This window comes from Bos mutus, chromosome X, assembly GCF_027580195.1.
Source record: "Bos mutus isolate GX-2022 chromosome X, NWIPB_WYAK_1.1, whole genome shotgun sequence".
NCBI classification, from domain to species: Eukaryota; Metazoa; Chordata; class Mammalia; order Artiodactyla; family Bovidae; genus Bos; species Bos mutus.
The window spans coordinates 85469171-85486496 of NC_091646.1; the positions used below are offsets into that span (position 1 = coordinate 85469171).

Genomic DNA, 17326 nt, shown 5'->3' on the forward strand with positions numbered 1-17326 from the left:
ATCTTAAAAACAGATAACAACTAAGACCTGCTGCATCCTACAGAGAACTATATTAAATACCATGCAACAACTTATAATAGAAAACAATCTGAAAAAGAACACATATATGTGTGTGTGTATATATATATACATGTATATATATATATATGTATGTGTGTGTGTATGTGTGTATATATATATATATATATATGTGTGTGTATATATATATATATATATGTGTGTGTATATATATATATATATATATATATATATCAGTTCAGTCGCTCAGTCGTGTCCGATTCTTTGCGACCCCATGAATCTCAGCATGCCAGGCCTCCCTGTCCATCAACAACTCCTGGAGTTTACCCAAATTCATGTCCATCGAGTTGGTGATGCCATCCAGCCATCTCATCCTCTGTCATCCCTTTCTCCTCCTTCCTTCAATCTTTTCCAGCATGAGGGTCTTTTCAAATGAATCAGCTCTCTGCATCAGGTGGCCAAAGTACTGGAGTTTCACCTTCAACAGCAGTCCTTCCAATGAACACCCAAGACTGATCTCCTTTAGGATGGACTGGTTGGATCTCCTTGCAGTCCAAGGGACTCTCAAGAGTCTTCTCCAACACCACAGTTCAAAAGCATCAGTTCTTCAGTGCTCAGCATTCTTTATAGTCCAACTCTCACATCCATACTTGACTACTGGAAAAACCATAGCCTTGACTAGATGGACCTTTGTAGGCAAAGTAATGTCTCTGCTTCTTAATGTGCTGTCTAGGTTGGTCATAACTTTCCTTCCACAGAGCAAGCATCTTTTAATTTTATGGCTGCAATCACCATCCGCAGTGATTTTGGAGCCCAGAAAAATAAAGTCAGCCACTGTTTCCACTGTTTCCCCAGCTATTTGCCATGAAGTGATGGGGCCAGATGCCATGATCTTAGTTTTCTGAATATTGAGCTTTAAGTCAACTTTTTCACTCTCCTCTTTTACTTTCATCAAGAGGCCCTTTAGTTCTTATTCACTTTCTGCCATAAGGGTGGTGTCATCTGCATATCTGAGGTTATTGATATTTCTCCCGACAATCTTGATTCCAGCTTGTGCTTCTTCCAGCCCAGCGTTTCTCATGATGTACTCTGCATATATGTTAAATAAGCAGGGTGACAAAATACAGCCTTGACGAACTCCTTTTTCTATTTGGAACCAATCTTTTGTCCCATGTCCAGTTCTAACTGTTGCTTCCTGACCTGCATATAGGTTTCTCAAGAGGCAGATCAGGTGGTCTGGTATTCCCATCTCTTTCAGAATTTTCCACAGTTTATTGTCATCCACACTGTCAAAGGCTTTGGCATAGCCTATAAAGCAGTAATAGATGTTTTTCTGGAACTCTCGCTTTTTCGATGATCCAGCAGATGCTGGCAATTTGATCTCTGATTCCTCTGCCTTTTCTAAAACCAGCTTGAACATCTGAAAGTTCACAGTTCACGTATTGTTGAAGCCTGGCTTGGAGAATTTTGAGCATTACTCTACTACCATGTGAGATGAGTGCAATTGTGCAGTTAATATTCAGTTAATATTTGTCTTATTTACCTGAAACAAGTATCATTAGATAAAAAGTTTAATTGCATTCATTAAATTCTATTCAGTGTTAAATAAATATAAGGTGCCAGTTCATAGCAAACACCTTCTTCCAACAACACAAGAGATGACTCTACACATGGATGTCACCAGATGGTCAATACTGAAATCAGTTTGATTATATTCTTTCCAGCCAAAGAAGGAGAAGCTCTATACAGTCAGCAAAAAAAGACCAGGAGCTGACTGTGGCTCAGATCATGACCTCCTTATTGCCAAATTCAGACTTAAATTGAAGAAAGTAGGGAAAATCACTAGACCATTCAGGTATGACCTAAATCAAATCCCTTATGATTATACAGTGGAAGTGACAAATAGATTCCAGGGATTAGACCTGATAGACAGAGTCCGTGAAGAACTATGGACAGAGGTTCATGACATTGTACAGGAGCCAATTATCAAGACCATCCCCAAGATAAAAAATGCAAGAAGGCAAAATGGTTGCCTGAGGAGGCCTTGAAAATAGCTGTGAAAAGAAGAGATGCCAAAGGCAAAGGAGAAAAGGAAAGATAAACCCATTTGAATGCAGAGTTCCAAAAAATACCAAGGAGAGATAAGAAAGCCTTCCTTAGTGATCAGTGCAAGGAAGTAGAAGACAATAATAGAATGGGAAAGACTAGAGATCTTTTCAAGAAAATGAGAGATACCAAGGGAACGTTTCATGCAAAGATGGGTACAATAAAGGACAGAAATGGTATGGACCTAACAGAAACAGAAGATATTAAGAAAACGTGACAAGAATACACAGAAGAACTATATGAAAAAGATCTTCATGACCTAGATAACCAGAATCGTGTGATCACTCACCTAAAACCAGACATCCTGGAATGCAAAGTCAAATGGGCCTTAGGAAACATCACTACAAACAAAGCTAGTGGAGGCAATGGAATTCCACTTGAGCTATTTCAAATCCTAAAAGATGATGCTGTGGAAGTGCTTCACGCAATATGCCAGCAAATTTGGAAAACTCAGCACTGGCCACAGGGCTGGAAAATGTCAGTTTTCATTCCAATCCCAAAGAAAGGCAGCGCCAAAGAATGTTCAAACTACTGCACAATTTAACTCGTCTCACATGCTAGCAAAATAATGCTCAAAATATTCCAAGCAAGGCTTCAACAGTATATGAACTGTGAAATTCCAGATATTCAAGGTGGATTTAGAAAAGCTAGAGGAATCAGTGGACAAAGCAATGGCAACCCACTCCAGTACTCTTGCTTGGCAAATCCCATGGACGGAGGAGCCTGGTAAGCTGCAGTCCATGGGGTCGCTAAGAGTTGGACACGACTGAGCGACTTCACTTTCACTTTTCACTTTCATGCATTGGAGAAGAAAATGGCAACCCACTCCAGTGTTCTTGTCTGGAGAATACCAGGGACGGGGGAGCCTGGTGGTCTGCTGTCTCTGGGGTCGCACAGAGTCGGACACGACTGAAGCGACTTAGCAGCAGCAGCCACAGCAGAAGAAGCAGAGATCAAATTGCCACCATCTGTTGGATCATCGAAAAAGCAAGAGAGTTCCAGAAAAACATCTCTTTCTGCTTTATTGACTATGCAAAATCCTTTGACTTTGTGGATCACAACAAACTGGAAAATCCTTAAAGAGATGGGAATACAAGATCACCTTACCTGCCTCTTGACAAATCTGTATGCAGGTCAAGAAGCAACAATTAGAACTAGACATGGGACAACAGACTGGTTCTAAATCAGAAAAGGAGTATGTCAAGGCTGTATATTATCACCCTGCTTATTTAACTTATATGCAGAGTACATCATATGAAATGGCAGGCTGGATGAAGAACAAGCTGGAATCAAGATTGCCAGGAGAAGTATCAATAACCTGAGATACACAGATGACACCAGCCTTATGGGAGAAAGTGAAGAAGAACTAAAGAGAGTCTTGATGAAAGTGAAGGAGAGTGAAAAAGTTGGCGTAAAACTCGACATTCAGAAAACTAAGATCATGGCATCTGGTCCCATGACTTGATGGCAAATTGTTAGGGAAACAATGGAAACAGTGAGAGACTTTATTTTGGGGGCCTCCAAAATCACTGCAGACAGTGACTGCAGCCATGAAATTAAAAGACGCTTTCTCCTGGAAGAAAAGTTGTGACCAACCTAAACGGCATATTAAAAAGCAGAGACATTACTTTGCCAACAAAGGTCCATCTAGTCAAAACTATGGTTTTACCAGTAGCCATGTATGGATGCGAGAGTTGGGCTATAAAGGAAGCTGAGCGCTGAAGAATTGATGGTTTTGAACTATGGTGTTGGAGAAGACTCTTGAGAGTCCCTTTCATTGCAAGGAGATCAAACCAGTCACTTCTAAAGGAAATCAGTCCTGAATATTAATTGTAAGAGGTGATGCTGAAGCTGAATACGTTGGCCAACTGATGTGAAGAACTGACTCATTGGAAATGACCCTGATGCTGGGAAAGACTGAAGGCAGGAGAAGGGGATGACATAGCATTAGATGGTTGGATGGCATCACTGACTCAGTGGACATGAGTTTGAGCAGGCTCTGGGAGTTGGTGATGGACAGGGAAGCCTGGTGTGCTTCAGTCCATGGTACCTCAAAGAGTCGGACAGGACTGAGTGACTGAACTGAACTGAACTGAATTCATACATATGTATATATAGATAAATATATCTGTGCTAAGGGGTATGTATTTGTACTACATGTATTGGTACTGATACTTAGGGGAAAAAATATCTGAATATTTGTATTATTGTAACCTCTACCTGAATATTTGTCTTGTTGCAACCCCAACCCGAATCATAAATATTTTTCTAATCCTGATTCTGATGTATCCTGTCCTCTTATTTAGATTAAAATTTTGCTACTTTTCACTAAATTTTTGCTACTTTTCATTCTAGGGTTTTGCAAATTTTATGGATTCTAAAAATGGATTTAAGAATTCCTTAGTTTTAGGTTTCCCTTTATGTCTGTAAACTTCACAATATTCAAAGACTTCAATATACTTTCAAACCTTATTGACTCTACCAAACCAGGTTTCATTACCTAGTTTTACACGTGAGGTAATTGAGGTTTAGAAAGGTGGAATGATTTACTCAAGCTCCCATTATGAGTGAGAAGCAGAAATGGCATTTGAACCCATGTCAGTAGATTCCCACAATCTTGTTTTTAAGAGTGTGACTTAAGAAGAAGAAAGTTATACTAGTTTAGGTCCAGGTATTAGTGCTATCTCAACAAAGCAAAAATGTTTTCCAAAAATAAATATGCTGACGTATTGAAATTTGAACTTTCAATAAAATCAATTTCTAACCTATGCATTTCTTTCTTTAAACTGTACTGCTATCAATAAAATGTCTTCCTTGTTAGATTTACTTACATAGGAATTCATCTTCCATTTTGAAACTCTTTTGAAACTTTTGTTTGAAAAACAGAGCATTCTCTGTGTGGACAAAGACTGTTTCCTGTCATTTCAATAAACAAAAAATGTTGCCTTCCATTCCCTTGAACAAAAGATATTTTGGCCATCAAGCCATCAGTCACTGAGCTGCCCCTGATAGTATACTCTGAGGGGCATTCAAGATGGAGATAAAGAGGATACTGGCCCTAGATAGTTAAGATGTATATGAAAGGAGTAATTTCAATGAACCCAGACTCCCGAATCTTACCATCTTTGGAAAGGCAAAAAAAAAAAAAAAAAATAATAATAATCATTAACTTGAGATATCTATATTGTGATTAGCAACAATCTTTGAATGTTTTACTACATTTTTTTTCAGCAAAAAAAAAATAATCCTATATTACCTGGCTCCTCCCTTATCCCTTTGGAATAGTTTCTTAGAACTATCTGAGACGCTTTATCCTGAGCTGTAGTATTCAGGAAGCCATTAAATAAAACATAATTCTCAACTTCTAGGTGCTTTTTTTTTTTTTTTTTCAGTCATCAGTTTTGGCAACCACAAAGGGAAACAAGCAGATTTCTCTCTTTCATCTGAACTCTATGAGGAATCAAAGCTTTGGTACCAGCAGAAGCCCTCTTGTGCCTGCTCACCTCCTTGGAGAGTCCAAATTAATTTGGGTGAGTTTCCCTTGGGCCTTGGATCTCCTGTTATTGGCTGGTGATACTAAGTTTTATTCAATATTATTAAACTCCTCACTGGATGAGTAGATTTTCCTTAAAACGTAGTTTCAAGAGGAGGTACTTGAGTACCTCTGAGTTGGGAATCCTCAGCCAAAAGATGCTGGGAAGATTTTGCTCAGTTGAAAGACACCAAGTGGGTTATCATCAGTTGAGAGACACTGGGAATATTTTATTATGTTACATAAAGAATTTATACTTACAATAACTTGCTTAACTGAGAATTAAAGTAAATTTCACCTAAACATAGCCTAATTAGGATTCCTTTGACATACTAAAATTACTTTTTAAAATTTTCTTGCTTGTTCAGCTAGAAAAAATCCAGTTTGATAAAATGTCTTTTCAGAATTTTGACCTTAAAAAAGCAAAAGCCCTTCTACAGGGAACTTGAACTTCTCTCTGTATGTCTTTTAGATGTAGATGTTCTAACTGATCTTCTTTTAGATGTAGATGTCTAGCTGATCAGATGTTCTAACTGATCTTCCTTTAGATGTAGATGTTCTAACTGATCAGTAGAAGATCTAACTTATCTTCCTATGAAAAGCTTTGTCACTGCAATGCAGAAGGTACATATTGTGCATATTTGGCAGCAAGGTAAACAGACTGAGATTATGAGCAGTCTTTGGCTGGCTGTGACAACTCTCTGAGGCCTTTGACAACTTCACCTTCATGCATCTGCCTGTACAATGAAACTTTTTCTTTCTAAGACTGTTTTGAGAAGTAAACTTTCTAGATTTTCCTTTGCACTCTTTTGTTTGGATGCCCCTCATGTCTTACCGGTTTGAGTCAATATTAAGATACTATTTGTCAATGGGCAGATGATGGATTCTTTAAATTGGAGAAACTTTTAAACTGGTAAATTTTTAAAGAGTTTTCTGTTTTATTTGTATCTATTTTAAAAATAAAAACAAATTAGAAAGTGTATAAAAAATATGTAAGAGCTAACTTAAGAACTACCTTGCTGTCATTGTTCAGTTTCCAAGTCGTTTCTGACTCTTTGTGATCCCATGGACAGCACAGCACAGCAGGCCTCCTTGTCCCTCACCATCTCCCATAGTTTGCCCAAGTTCATGTTCATTGAATCAGTGATGCCATCCAACTATCTTATCCTCTGCTGCCCTCTTCTCCTGCTGCCTTCAATCTTTCCCAGCATCAGGGTCTTCCAGTGAGTCAACTGTTCGTATCAGGTGGCCAAATTATTGGAGCTTCAGCTTCAGTATCAGTTCTTCCAATGAGTATTCAGGGTTGATTTCCTTTAGGACTGACTGGCTTGATCTTGCTGTCCAACAGACTCTAGATCTTCTCCAGCAACACAGTTCAAAAACTTCAATTCTTTGGCACTCTGCCTTCTTTATGGTCCAACTTTCACATGCATACTTGACTAACCAAGAACTACCTTAGGCTAAAACAAACAAAAATAACAAGGAAAAAATTGTTTGGGATGCCTTACTTGTGGTTTTGGTTTCACGTTAATGTGTCTTACAGATGCTAATTGAAACATTGGTTAATTACAGCTCATGTGGCTCAATATAAAAAAAAATCCAATCAAAAAATGAGGGAAGATCTAAATAGACATTTCTCCAAAGAAGACATATGGATGACCAAAAAGCACATGAAAAGATGCTCAACATCACTCATTATTAAAGAAATGCAAATCAAAACTCCAATAAGGTATCACCTCACACAGGATAAAATGGCCACCATCAAAAACTCTATACACAAAAAATGCTGGAGAGGATGTGGAGAAAAAAAAGAAGATGTGGTACGTGCAATAGAATATTACTCAGTAATAAAAAGAACAAAATAATGCCATTTGCATCAACATAAATGGACCTAGAGATTTTCATACTGAGTGAAGTAAGTCAGACAGAGAAAGGCTAATATCATATGATATTGCTTATATGTGGAATCTTAAAAAAGGGGAGTACAAATAAACTTACTTACAAAACAGAAGCAGAGACACAGATGTAGCAAGTAATCTTGTGGTTACCAGGTGATAAGCTGGGGGGAGGGATAAATTGTGAGTTTGAGACTGACATATACACACTACTATATATAAAATATATAACTAACAATAACCTGCCATATAGCACAGGGAACTCTATTCAGTACTCTGTAATGGCCTACATAGGAAAAGAATCTTTAAAAAAAAAGAGTGGAATTGTTTATACGTATAATTGATTCACTTTGTTGTACACTTGAAAATAAAAAAACATGGTAAATTAACTATACTCTAATAAAAATTTTAAAAACATCATTGGTTACTTAATGCTAACTAGAGTGATTAACAGAAAAAAAAGATGACGGAAAGTCTATAGACTTCTTCCCAACAAGATGGAAAATTTTTAATTGAACTATAATTGATTTACAAAATTGTGTTAATCAAATTAAAGATTGACAAAAGGGCCTGAGTCCCTTGATTCAATCCCTCACTTGAGGAACCCAAAGCCTTTGTATAAAAATAGATAAAATGGCTGGGGGATAAAAAGGAAAGCTTCTAGGACTTCTTGTGGGACCAAAGCTTGTTGATAGGCTCTTAATGAAAACTAAAGGTATAAAAGTTGACAAGACTGAGATGAAAGTTCTGCTTAGTCATTCAGTCATGTCCAACTCTTTGTGACCCCATTGTAGCCTACCAGGCTCCTCTGTTCATAGAATTTTCCAGGCAAGAATACTGGAGTAGGTAGCCATTTCCTTCTCAATGGGATTTCCCCAGGCCAGGGATCTCTTGTGTCTCCTGTATCGGCAGGCAGAGTCTTTCCCACTGTGCCACTAGGAAGCCCATATTGAAATTGGCTTTGAATAAAATGATTATATCTATTTCACCCAATTTTATCATGGAATAGACATTATATCTCACTGGGGAATGCTTCCCCTGCCTGGAATTATAAGACAGGGCATATAAATCTGCCCTTCAGACAGTATTGATTAAACATACTAAAAGAATCAACAGGGTTAACTGAGTCTGCACAATATGAAATAAAAACTGGGAGCTAATATACAGGGGCTAGTAAAAATAGTAATAGAGATTTTTGCTCTGGGTATAAACTGTGTGCTCAGAAAGAGGGCCATTGTTGAATGCCTTGTTCAACCCTTTGAAGGCATGGTAAATTGAACCTAAAGTTCTAGAACATAAAACACTTGAGGGGGAATCTTCAAGATAGCAGAGGAGTAAGACGTGGAGATCAACTTCCTCACAACAAATATATCAAAAACAAATCTGCATGTGGAAGACCTCCTAAAGAACACCTACCGAATGCTGACGGAAGATCTCAGACTTCCAAAAATGCAAGCTAATCTCCACCCAATGGGGTAGCACGAAAGAAATAAGTGAAAAAGAGACAAAAGAATTGGGATGGGACATATGCCTCTAAGAGGGAGCTGTGACAGAGGAAAAATTTCCATACACTCAGAAAGCCCCTCGCTGGTAGCTTAGCTTATGGTGTTTGGTGAATGGTGTTTTTGGATTTGTGGGCTTTGAAAGAGAAGATTTAACTCTGGGATCAAAGACATGGTCTCAGTCTCCCAGAGCTTTTTGTAATAGAGATTTCATTAAAGTAAAAATGATAGAAAAAGCTTCTGACATAGACATCAGAAGGGGTAGAAAGATCACCTGTCTCATTAGTTTAAGTAGAGTATTATCTACTTTTTCTGATAGCTGCTGAAGATAAATAAAAGGAATGCCTCAAGTTTGTGAAAATTTTGTCTAGACCTTTTCGCATAACATATATCCTCGGATGACCTCAGCATGAGATTAGCCAGAAGGAAAGGGTTAAACCAGAGCTCAAGGCTGTGGTTTTACCTGGACGTTCTCCTATAACATGCATTTTGAGATAACATTGGCCCAAGACTAGCCAGGGACAATGTGATCTGAGGAGCATGTCCCTGGCTGAGATATACTGTTCATGATCATTAGATCTGATATTGAGAGTACCTGATGAACTATGAATGGAGGTTCGTAACATTGTACAGGAGACAGGGATCAAGACCATCCCCATGGAAAAGAAATGCAAAAAAGCAAAATGGCTGTCTGAAGAGGCCTTACAAATAGCTGTGAAAAGAAGAGAAGTGAAAAGCAAAGGAGAAAAGGAAAGATACAAGCATCTGAAGAGTTACAAAGAATAGCAAGGAGAGATAAGAAAGCCTTCCTCAGTGATCAATGCAAAGAAATAGAGGAAAATAATAGAATGGGAAGACTAGAGATCTCTTCAAGAAAATTAGAGATACCAAGGGAACATTTCATGCAAAGAAGGGCTCGATAAAGGAGAGAAATGGTATGGACCTAAAAGAAGCAGAAGATATTAAGAATTGGCAAGAATACACAGGAGAACTGTACAAAAAAGAGCTTCATGACCAAGATCATCACGATGATGTGATCACTCACCTAGGGCCAGACATCCTGGAATGTGAAGTCAAGTGGGCCTTAGGAAGCATCACTATGAACAAAGCTAGTGGAGGTGATGGAATTCCAGTTGAGCTATTTCAAATCCTGAAAGATGATGCTGTGAAAGTGCTGCACTCAACATGCCAGCAAATTTGGAAAACTCAGCAGTGGCCACAGGACTGGAAAAGGTCAGTTTTCATTCCAATCCCAAAGAAAGGCAATGCCAAAGAATGCTCAAACTACTGCACAATTGCACTCATCTCACATGCTAGTAAAGTAATGCTCAAAATTCTCCAAGCCAGGCTTCAGCAGTATGTAAACCATGAAATTCCAGACGTTCAAGCTGGTTTTAGAAAAGGCAGAGGAATCAGAGATCAAATTGCCAACATCCACTGGATCACTGAAAAAGCAAGAGTTCCAGAATAACATCTATTTCTGCTTTATTGACTATGCCAAAGCCTTTGACTGTGTGGATCACAATAAACTGTGGGAAATTCTGAAAGAGATGGGAATACCAGACCACCTGATCTGCCTCTTGAGAAATCTGTATGCAGGTCAGGAAGCAACAGTTAGAACTGGACATGGAACAACAGACTGGTTCCAAATAGGAAAGGAGTTCGTCAAGGCTGTATATTGTCACCCTGCTTATTTAACTTATACACAGAGTACATCATGAGAAACGCTGGGCTGGAAGAAGCACAAGCTGGAATCAAGATTGACGGGAGAAATATCAACAACCTCAGATATGCAGATGACACCACCCTTATGGCAGAAAGTGAAGAGGAACTCAAAAGCCTCTTGATGAAAGTGAAAGAGGAGAGTGAAAAAGTTGCCTTAAAGCTCAACATTCATAAAATGAAGATCATGGCATCTGGTCCATCACTTCATGGGAAATAGATGGGGAAACAGTGGAAACAGTGTCAGACTTTATTTTTAGGGGCTCCAAAATCACTGTAGATGGTGATTGCAGCCATAAAATTAAAAGACGCTTACTCCTTGAAAGGAAAGTTATGACCAACCTAGATAGCATATTGAAAAGCAGAGATATTACTTAGCCAACTAAGGTCCGTCTAGTCAAGGCTATGGTTTTTCCAGTGGTCATGTATGGATGTGAGAGTTGGACTGTGAAGAAAGCTGAGCACCGAAGAATTGATGCTTTTGAACTGTGGTGTTGAAGAAGACCCTTGAGAGTCCCTTGGATTGCAAGGAGATCCAACCAGTCCATCCTAAAGGAGATCAGTCCTGGGTGTTCATTGGAGGGACTGATGCTGAAGCTGAAATTCCAATATTTTGGCCACCTCATGCGAAGAGTTGACTCATTGGAAAAGACCCTGATGCTGGGAGGGATTGGGGGGAGGAGGAGGAGGGGACGACAGAGGATGAGATGGCTGGATGGCATCACTGACTTGATGGACATGAGTATGAGTGAACTCCCGGAGTTGGTGATGGACAGGGAGGCCTGGTGTGCTGCGATTCATGGGGGTCGCAAAGAGTCGGACACGACTGAGTGACTGAACTGAACTGAACTGAACTGAGTCATTAGCTCCTGGCCTAAGGAAAGCTAGTCTTCAGATAAAATAGATTGTTGCCATAGTAACACAGAGCTTAAGAGAAACATGTCCTACATGAATATGGCAAAAGAATTGTATGAATAAAGGGAAAAATATGTCACCTCCTCCTTAGCGGTTTCTGCACTCCCTATCAATCTGCCTCAACATAACTCTGTCAGTGGGGAACTTTGGAACCTCAGAGGAGAGAACAGCAACAAGCGTGCATGGGACAAAGAGGAGAGACTTTTGCACAGAGATTGTTGCCAACCAGCACCCCCAGCCTGAAATCCTTGTCTGCATGCCCACTGGGGCAAGTGGAGTCCGAGTGCTGAGATCAGGCTTCAGAGGTCAGACTCCAAGGAGAGGACTTGACTGCCTATGAAGATGGTCTAAGGGGGCTAGTACAACACAGCTGTGGAAGTTCAGGAAAAGCCTGGGCTTTCCAGAGGGACAAGAGATCATTGTCTTGGGATACAAGAGGAGAAGGGTAGGCTAGTCATGAACTCTCTAACTCCATGCATTCATAGATGGTAGTACACCACCTAGGCAAGCTCAAGAGGTGGTGTGAGTCATGGCTGCTGTCTCCTACCCCAGAGGTGGGAGTGACACATGTCACAGCTGCCATCAAGCTTTGAGCAGGCATAGGGTCACTGCCTACACCTTTCTGGGAGCCTGTGCAGCCTGGCACTGACAAGGGACTACAACCTGGGGCCAACTCCCCTGGGAGAGCACATAACCCACCTCAGGCTGTAGTAATTTCCCACAGACCTCTGCCACCACAAGCACTCCCAACCTGTGACTGTCCTAACCCTCCCTCCCCCCTGCCCCAATGAGCAAGTGAGCCTTAATCAGCTGTTGTTTTTGCTCTCTCTTGTCTGGGTATTGAAAGGTTGCCACTGTGAACCATGAACAATGATGGGATTCTTGGTCTCCAGAGGAGAGGTATTCAATCTGGGGCTAGTGAGGAGACTTGATCACTCAAAACTTTTGTGTAATAAAGTTTTATTAAAATATAAAAGAGACAGAGAAAGCTTCTGACATAGACATCAGAAGGGGGCAGAAAGAGTGTCCCCTTGCTAGTTTTTAGCAAGGAGTTTTAAACCTATTAGCATGCTTCTAGTTATAGAAAAGAAATGCCTCAAAATTGAGAGTGGCACCAGGCCCCTCACCCACAACATGCATTTTGAGATAGCATTGGCACAAGGTGAGTCATTCCAAGCCATAAACAATTAACATGAATTTTGAAAATAGGCAGGTTTCCAAGCAAATACATAATTTAATTAACATAGCTTATGAGAACAGTTCCATTAGTAAAACATACTGGTTTGTTGAGCCATTATTGGTTCTGGGTCTTAGGCAGAACTGACTTGAAGGAAGGCAGATTCTAAGGTAAATATATAGTTCATTAACATAGCTTAAGAAAAACATTTCCATAAGAAAATGCATTGGTTAGCTCAATGTTTGAGAAAAGTTAGGTTCAGGTGGAAATAGGTGTCGTCATGGCAACACAGAATTTTAAAAGAAATATCCTTTTAATTTTGTATAGAGAGGGGGGAAAAAAAAAAAAAAACATGTCTGACAGTGTGTTTCCTCCTGCCACTTAAGAGAGAAAAAACAACTCTGATAATTGCAGTCTATTTCCTCCACTTGGGAACCCCTAGCCTCCCTGCCTGTTACCCTCTCAATGGGGAACAGATGCCTGAAGGCAGCATACAAACAGAGGTGAGGCCAAAACCAAAGCTGATAACCAAGGGCTGTATGAGCAGAGAAGAAGGAAATTTGCTCATGCGGTCGCAAGAGCACTGTATTAAATCCCCTCTGTTGGCTTGATAAGCCTTGTATCTGTGGAATATCTGAATAAACAACAAGGGTTCCCACATTTGAGGCTGCAGACTTTGGGGGTAATTGTGAATTTTGGAAGCAAGTACAAGCTGTAGTAAGGCCATATCAGAGTCTGAGCTGGCCCCACAGTGACCACAGCAGGTCCAGAGAAATTCCTAGAAATATTGGAGGACTTCCTGAGTAAGCAGCTTGGCTGGAGCTCACTGTGGGGGCAAGACCACTGACACTAAGAACACAGGAAAATATTCTTCTTAATATTACTCTCTCTTTCTCACTTCACTCCCATATATAGACATTTCTTCTTTGGTTTGTTCTATTGCTGTTCTATTTATTTATTTTGCTTTTTTTTTTTTTTTGCTGTTCTCTTTAAATTATTACTCTACTTTTAAAAATTTTTATTTAATTTTAATTTTTGTATGCTTTTATTAAAGAAATTTATTTTCTTCTATTTCTGCAGTACTTTTATTATATTGCATTTTCCATGTTTTTTTCTTTCTTTTTATCTTATTTTTAATTATATTTCATATTTATCTAATCTTTACTTCTTTGGTGTTTTATGTTCTCTTTGCCCCTTTTTTGGTTTGCTTTCTGAACTTGATCTAATCTTGGCTTTGTGTTTTTGTTAGTTTAGTTTTTAGTGTTTGTTTTCATTTATGGGTTTGTTTTTTTGTTTGTTTGATTTCTCTCATTTTGTTTCCTTTATTTCTCTTCTTTTTTTGCATGTGTGTCTTTTTTTGTGTGTTTATGTTTGGTTTTCCTTTATCATTTCTCTTGGAGATTTTTCTGTCTTTGCTTTTTTGTTTGATGTTTTTCTTTTTCTCTCTCTTCTCTGCTGTGTGGCTTGCAGAGTCTTGGTGCTTCACCCAGGGATTGGGCCTGAATCTCTGAGATGGGAGAACCAAGTCCAAGAGGTTGGACCACCAGGGAACTCTTGACTCCCTGGAATATTAATCAGTGAAAGCTCTCCCAAAGGCCCTTATCTCAACATTAAGATCTAGATCCACCCAAAGGCAAGCAATCTCGAGTACTGGATGCCTCATACTCACAACCAGGAAACAGGAACACAAATCAACCCATTTTATGGGAGGATGCCTAAAGCCATACTAAGTTCATAGATACCTTAGAACACACCACTGGATGCAGCACCATCAATCAGAGAACAAAATTCACCTCCACTATCAGAAGACAGGCACAGGTTCCCCTCATCAGGAAGCCTTCTCAAGGCACGGGTCCAACCCCAACCACTGGGGGAAGACTCCACGATCCTGCAGCCTATGGAAAGGAAACCCCCTAAAAGGGTAAGTAAGATAAACAAAATCAGAAAAAGCAACATGCAGAAGATGAAGGAACAAGGTAAAAACTCACAAAACAAAAAAATGAAGAGTAAATAGAATCTAGCTGAAAAATAATTCAGAGTAGCAATAGTAAAGATAATGGAAAATCTCAGAAATAGAATGAATAGAACAGATAAAGAGAATTGAGGCACAAATTGAGAAGACACAAGAAATATTTCACAAGGACCTAGAAGAAGTAAAGAACAGACAATCAGCAGTGAACAATACAATAACTGAAATAAAAAATGCACTAGAGAGAACCAATAGCAGAATAACTGAGGCAGAAGAATGGATATATAGATATGTGTGCTAGAAGATAGAGTGGTGGAAGTAACTGAACAAGAACAGAATTCAGAAAAAAAGGAATGAAATGGAATGTGGACAGTCTCAGAGACTTCTGGGACAACATTAAACACACCAACATTTGATTTATAGCAGTCCCAGGAAAAGAAGAGAAAAAGAAAGTGTATGTGAAAATATTTCAAGATATTATACTCAAAAACTTCCCTAACATGGGAAAAAGAATAGTCACCCCAGTCCAGAGCCCAGAGAGTCCCATTCAAGAAAAGTCCAAAGAGAAACATGCCAAGACACATATTAATCAGACTAAAAACATTAAATACAAAGAAAAAATATTAAATGAAGCAAGTGAAAAGCAATAAATAACATACAAGGGAATCCTCATAAGGTTAAAAGCTGATTTGTCAACAGAAATTATGCAGGCCATAGGGACTGGTGGCAGGATATACTTAAAGTAATGAAAGGAAAAACCTATAACCATGATCACTCTACCCAGCAAGGATCTCATTAAAATTTGATGGAGAAATCAAAAGCTTTACAGACAAGAAAAGTTAAGAGAATTCAGCACCACCAAACCACCTTGACAACAAGTGCTAAATGAATTTATCTAGACTGGAGAAACAAGAGAAAGAAAGACTTACAAAAGCAAACCCACAACAATAAAGTAAATGTTAATAGGATCATACTTATCAATAATTACATTTAATGTAAATGTGCTAAGTACTCCAACCAAAAGACACAGATTGGTTGAATGGATACAAAAGAAGACACATATGTATGTTGTCTACAACAGATCCACTTCAAACCTAGGGGCACATACAGACAAAGTGAGGGAGGGGTTGGAAAAAGTTATTCCATGAAAATGAAAATGAAAACAAAGCTGGAGTAACAATACTCATATCAGATAAAATAGACTTTAAAATAAAGATTGTTAAAAGAGACAAAGATACTACATAATGATCTTGGGATCAATCTAAGAAGATAATATAATAATTATAAAAATATTAATATATACATCTAACATAGGAGTACTTCAATATATAAGGCAAATGCTAACATTTATTTGAGGGGAAATCAATAATAACACAATAATAGTGGGGGACTTTAACACTTCATTCTTACCAATGGACAGATCATCCAGACAGAAAATTAATAAGGAAATAGAAGCCTTAAAATGACAGATTAGAACAGATGAACTTAATTGATATCAGAGGACATTCCATACAAAAGCAGCAGGATACATTTTTTTTTTCACAAGTGCACATGGAACATTCTCCATGATAGATCACATTTTGGGTCACAAATCAAGCCTTGGGAAACATAGAAAATTGAAATTGTATTAGGCATTTTTTCTGTCCACAAAGCTATGAGATTAGATATAAAGCATAGGAAGGAAAAAAATGTAAAAGAAACAAACACATAGAGGCTAAACTATAAGCTTCTAAATAACCAAGAGGTCACTAAAGAAATCAAAGAGGAAATTTAAAAATACCTAGAAACAAATGATATTGAAAACACAACAAGCCAAAATATATGGGATGAAGAAAAAGCGGTGCTAAGAGAGAAGTTTATAGCAATAGAAGCCTACCTCAGGAAACAAGAAAAGAACATCAAATAAAGAATCTAACTTAATCTAAAGCAACTAGAAAGAAAGAACAACCCACCCTCAAAGGAACAAAGACACCAAAGTTAGCAGAGGGAAGGAAATAATAAAGATCAGAGCAGAAAGAAATTAAAAAGAAGTAAAAATAAAGATCAGTAAAATTAAAATCTGTTTTTTGAGAAGATAAATAATATTGACAAACCATTAACCAGAGTCATCGAGAAAAAAAGTTAGAAGACTCAAATCAATAAAATTAGAAATGAAAAAGACAACATATGAAGTGAAAAATGAAAAAGTTACAACACACAATGCAGAAATATAAAGGATTGTAAGGAACTACTATAAGCAACTTTATGCCAATAAAATGGACAACCTGGAAGAAATGGACAAATTCATAGAAAAGTACAAATTTCCAAGACTGAACCAAGAAGAAACAAAAAATATGATCAGATCAATCACACTGAAATCAAATTTGTGATCAAAAATCTTCCAACAAACAAAAGTTCAGAGCCAGATGCCTGTACAGATGAATTCCATCAAATGGGTAGAGAAGAGCTAACACCTATCCTGCTCAAACTCTTCCAAATAATTTCAGAGTG

The 17326-nt window shown here is 38.4% G+C and overlaps 1 long non-coding RNA gene across 1 annotated transcript in view; it reads right to left on the bottom strand.

The window, feature by feature from the left end:
• Positions 1-5545: 5545 nt before the first annotated feature.
• The window catches only part of LOC138986403 (uncharacterized), a 61529-nt gene continuing 49748 nt past the window's right edge, over positions 5546-17326 (bottom strand). The window contains exons 4-5 of the long non-coding RNA XR_011463253.1: positions 7659-7715; positions 5546-7116 (exon numbers count right to left, since the gene is read on the bottom strand). This is a non-coding gene — a long non-coding RNA (uncharacterized lncRNA). The remainder of the gene's footprint in view (positions 7117-7658; positions 7716-17326) is intronic.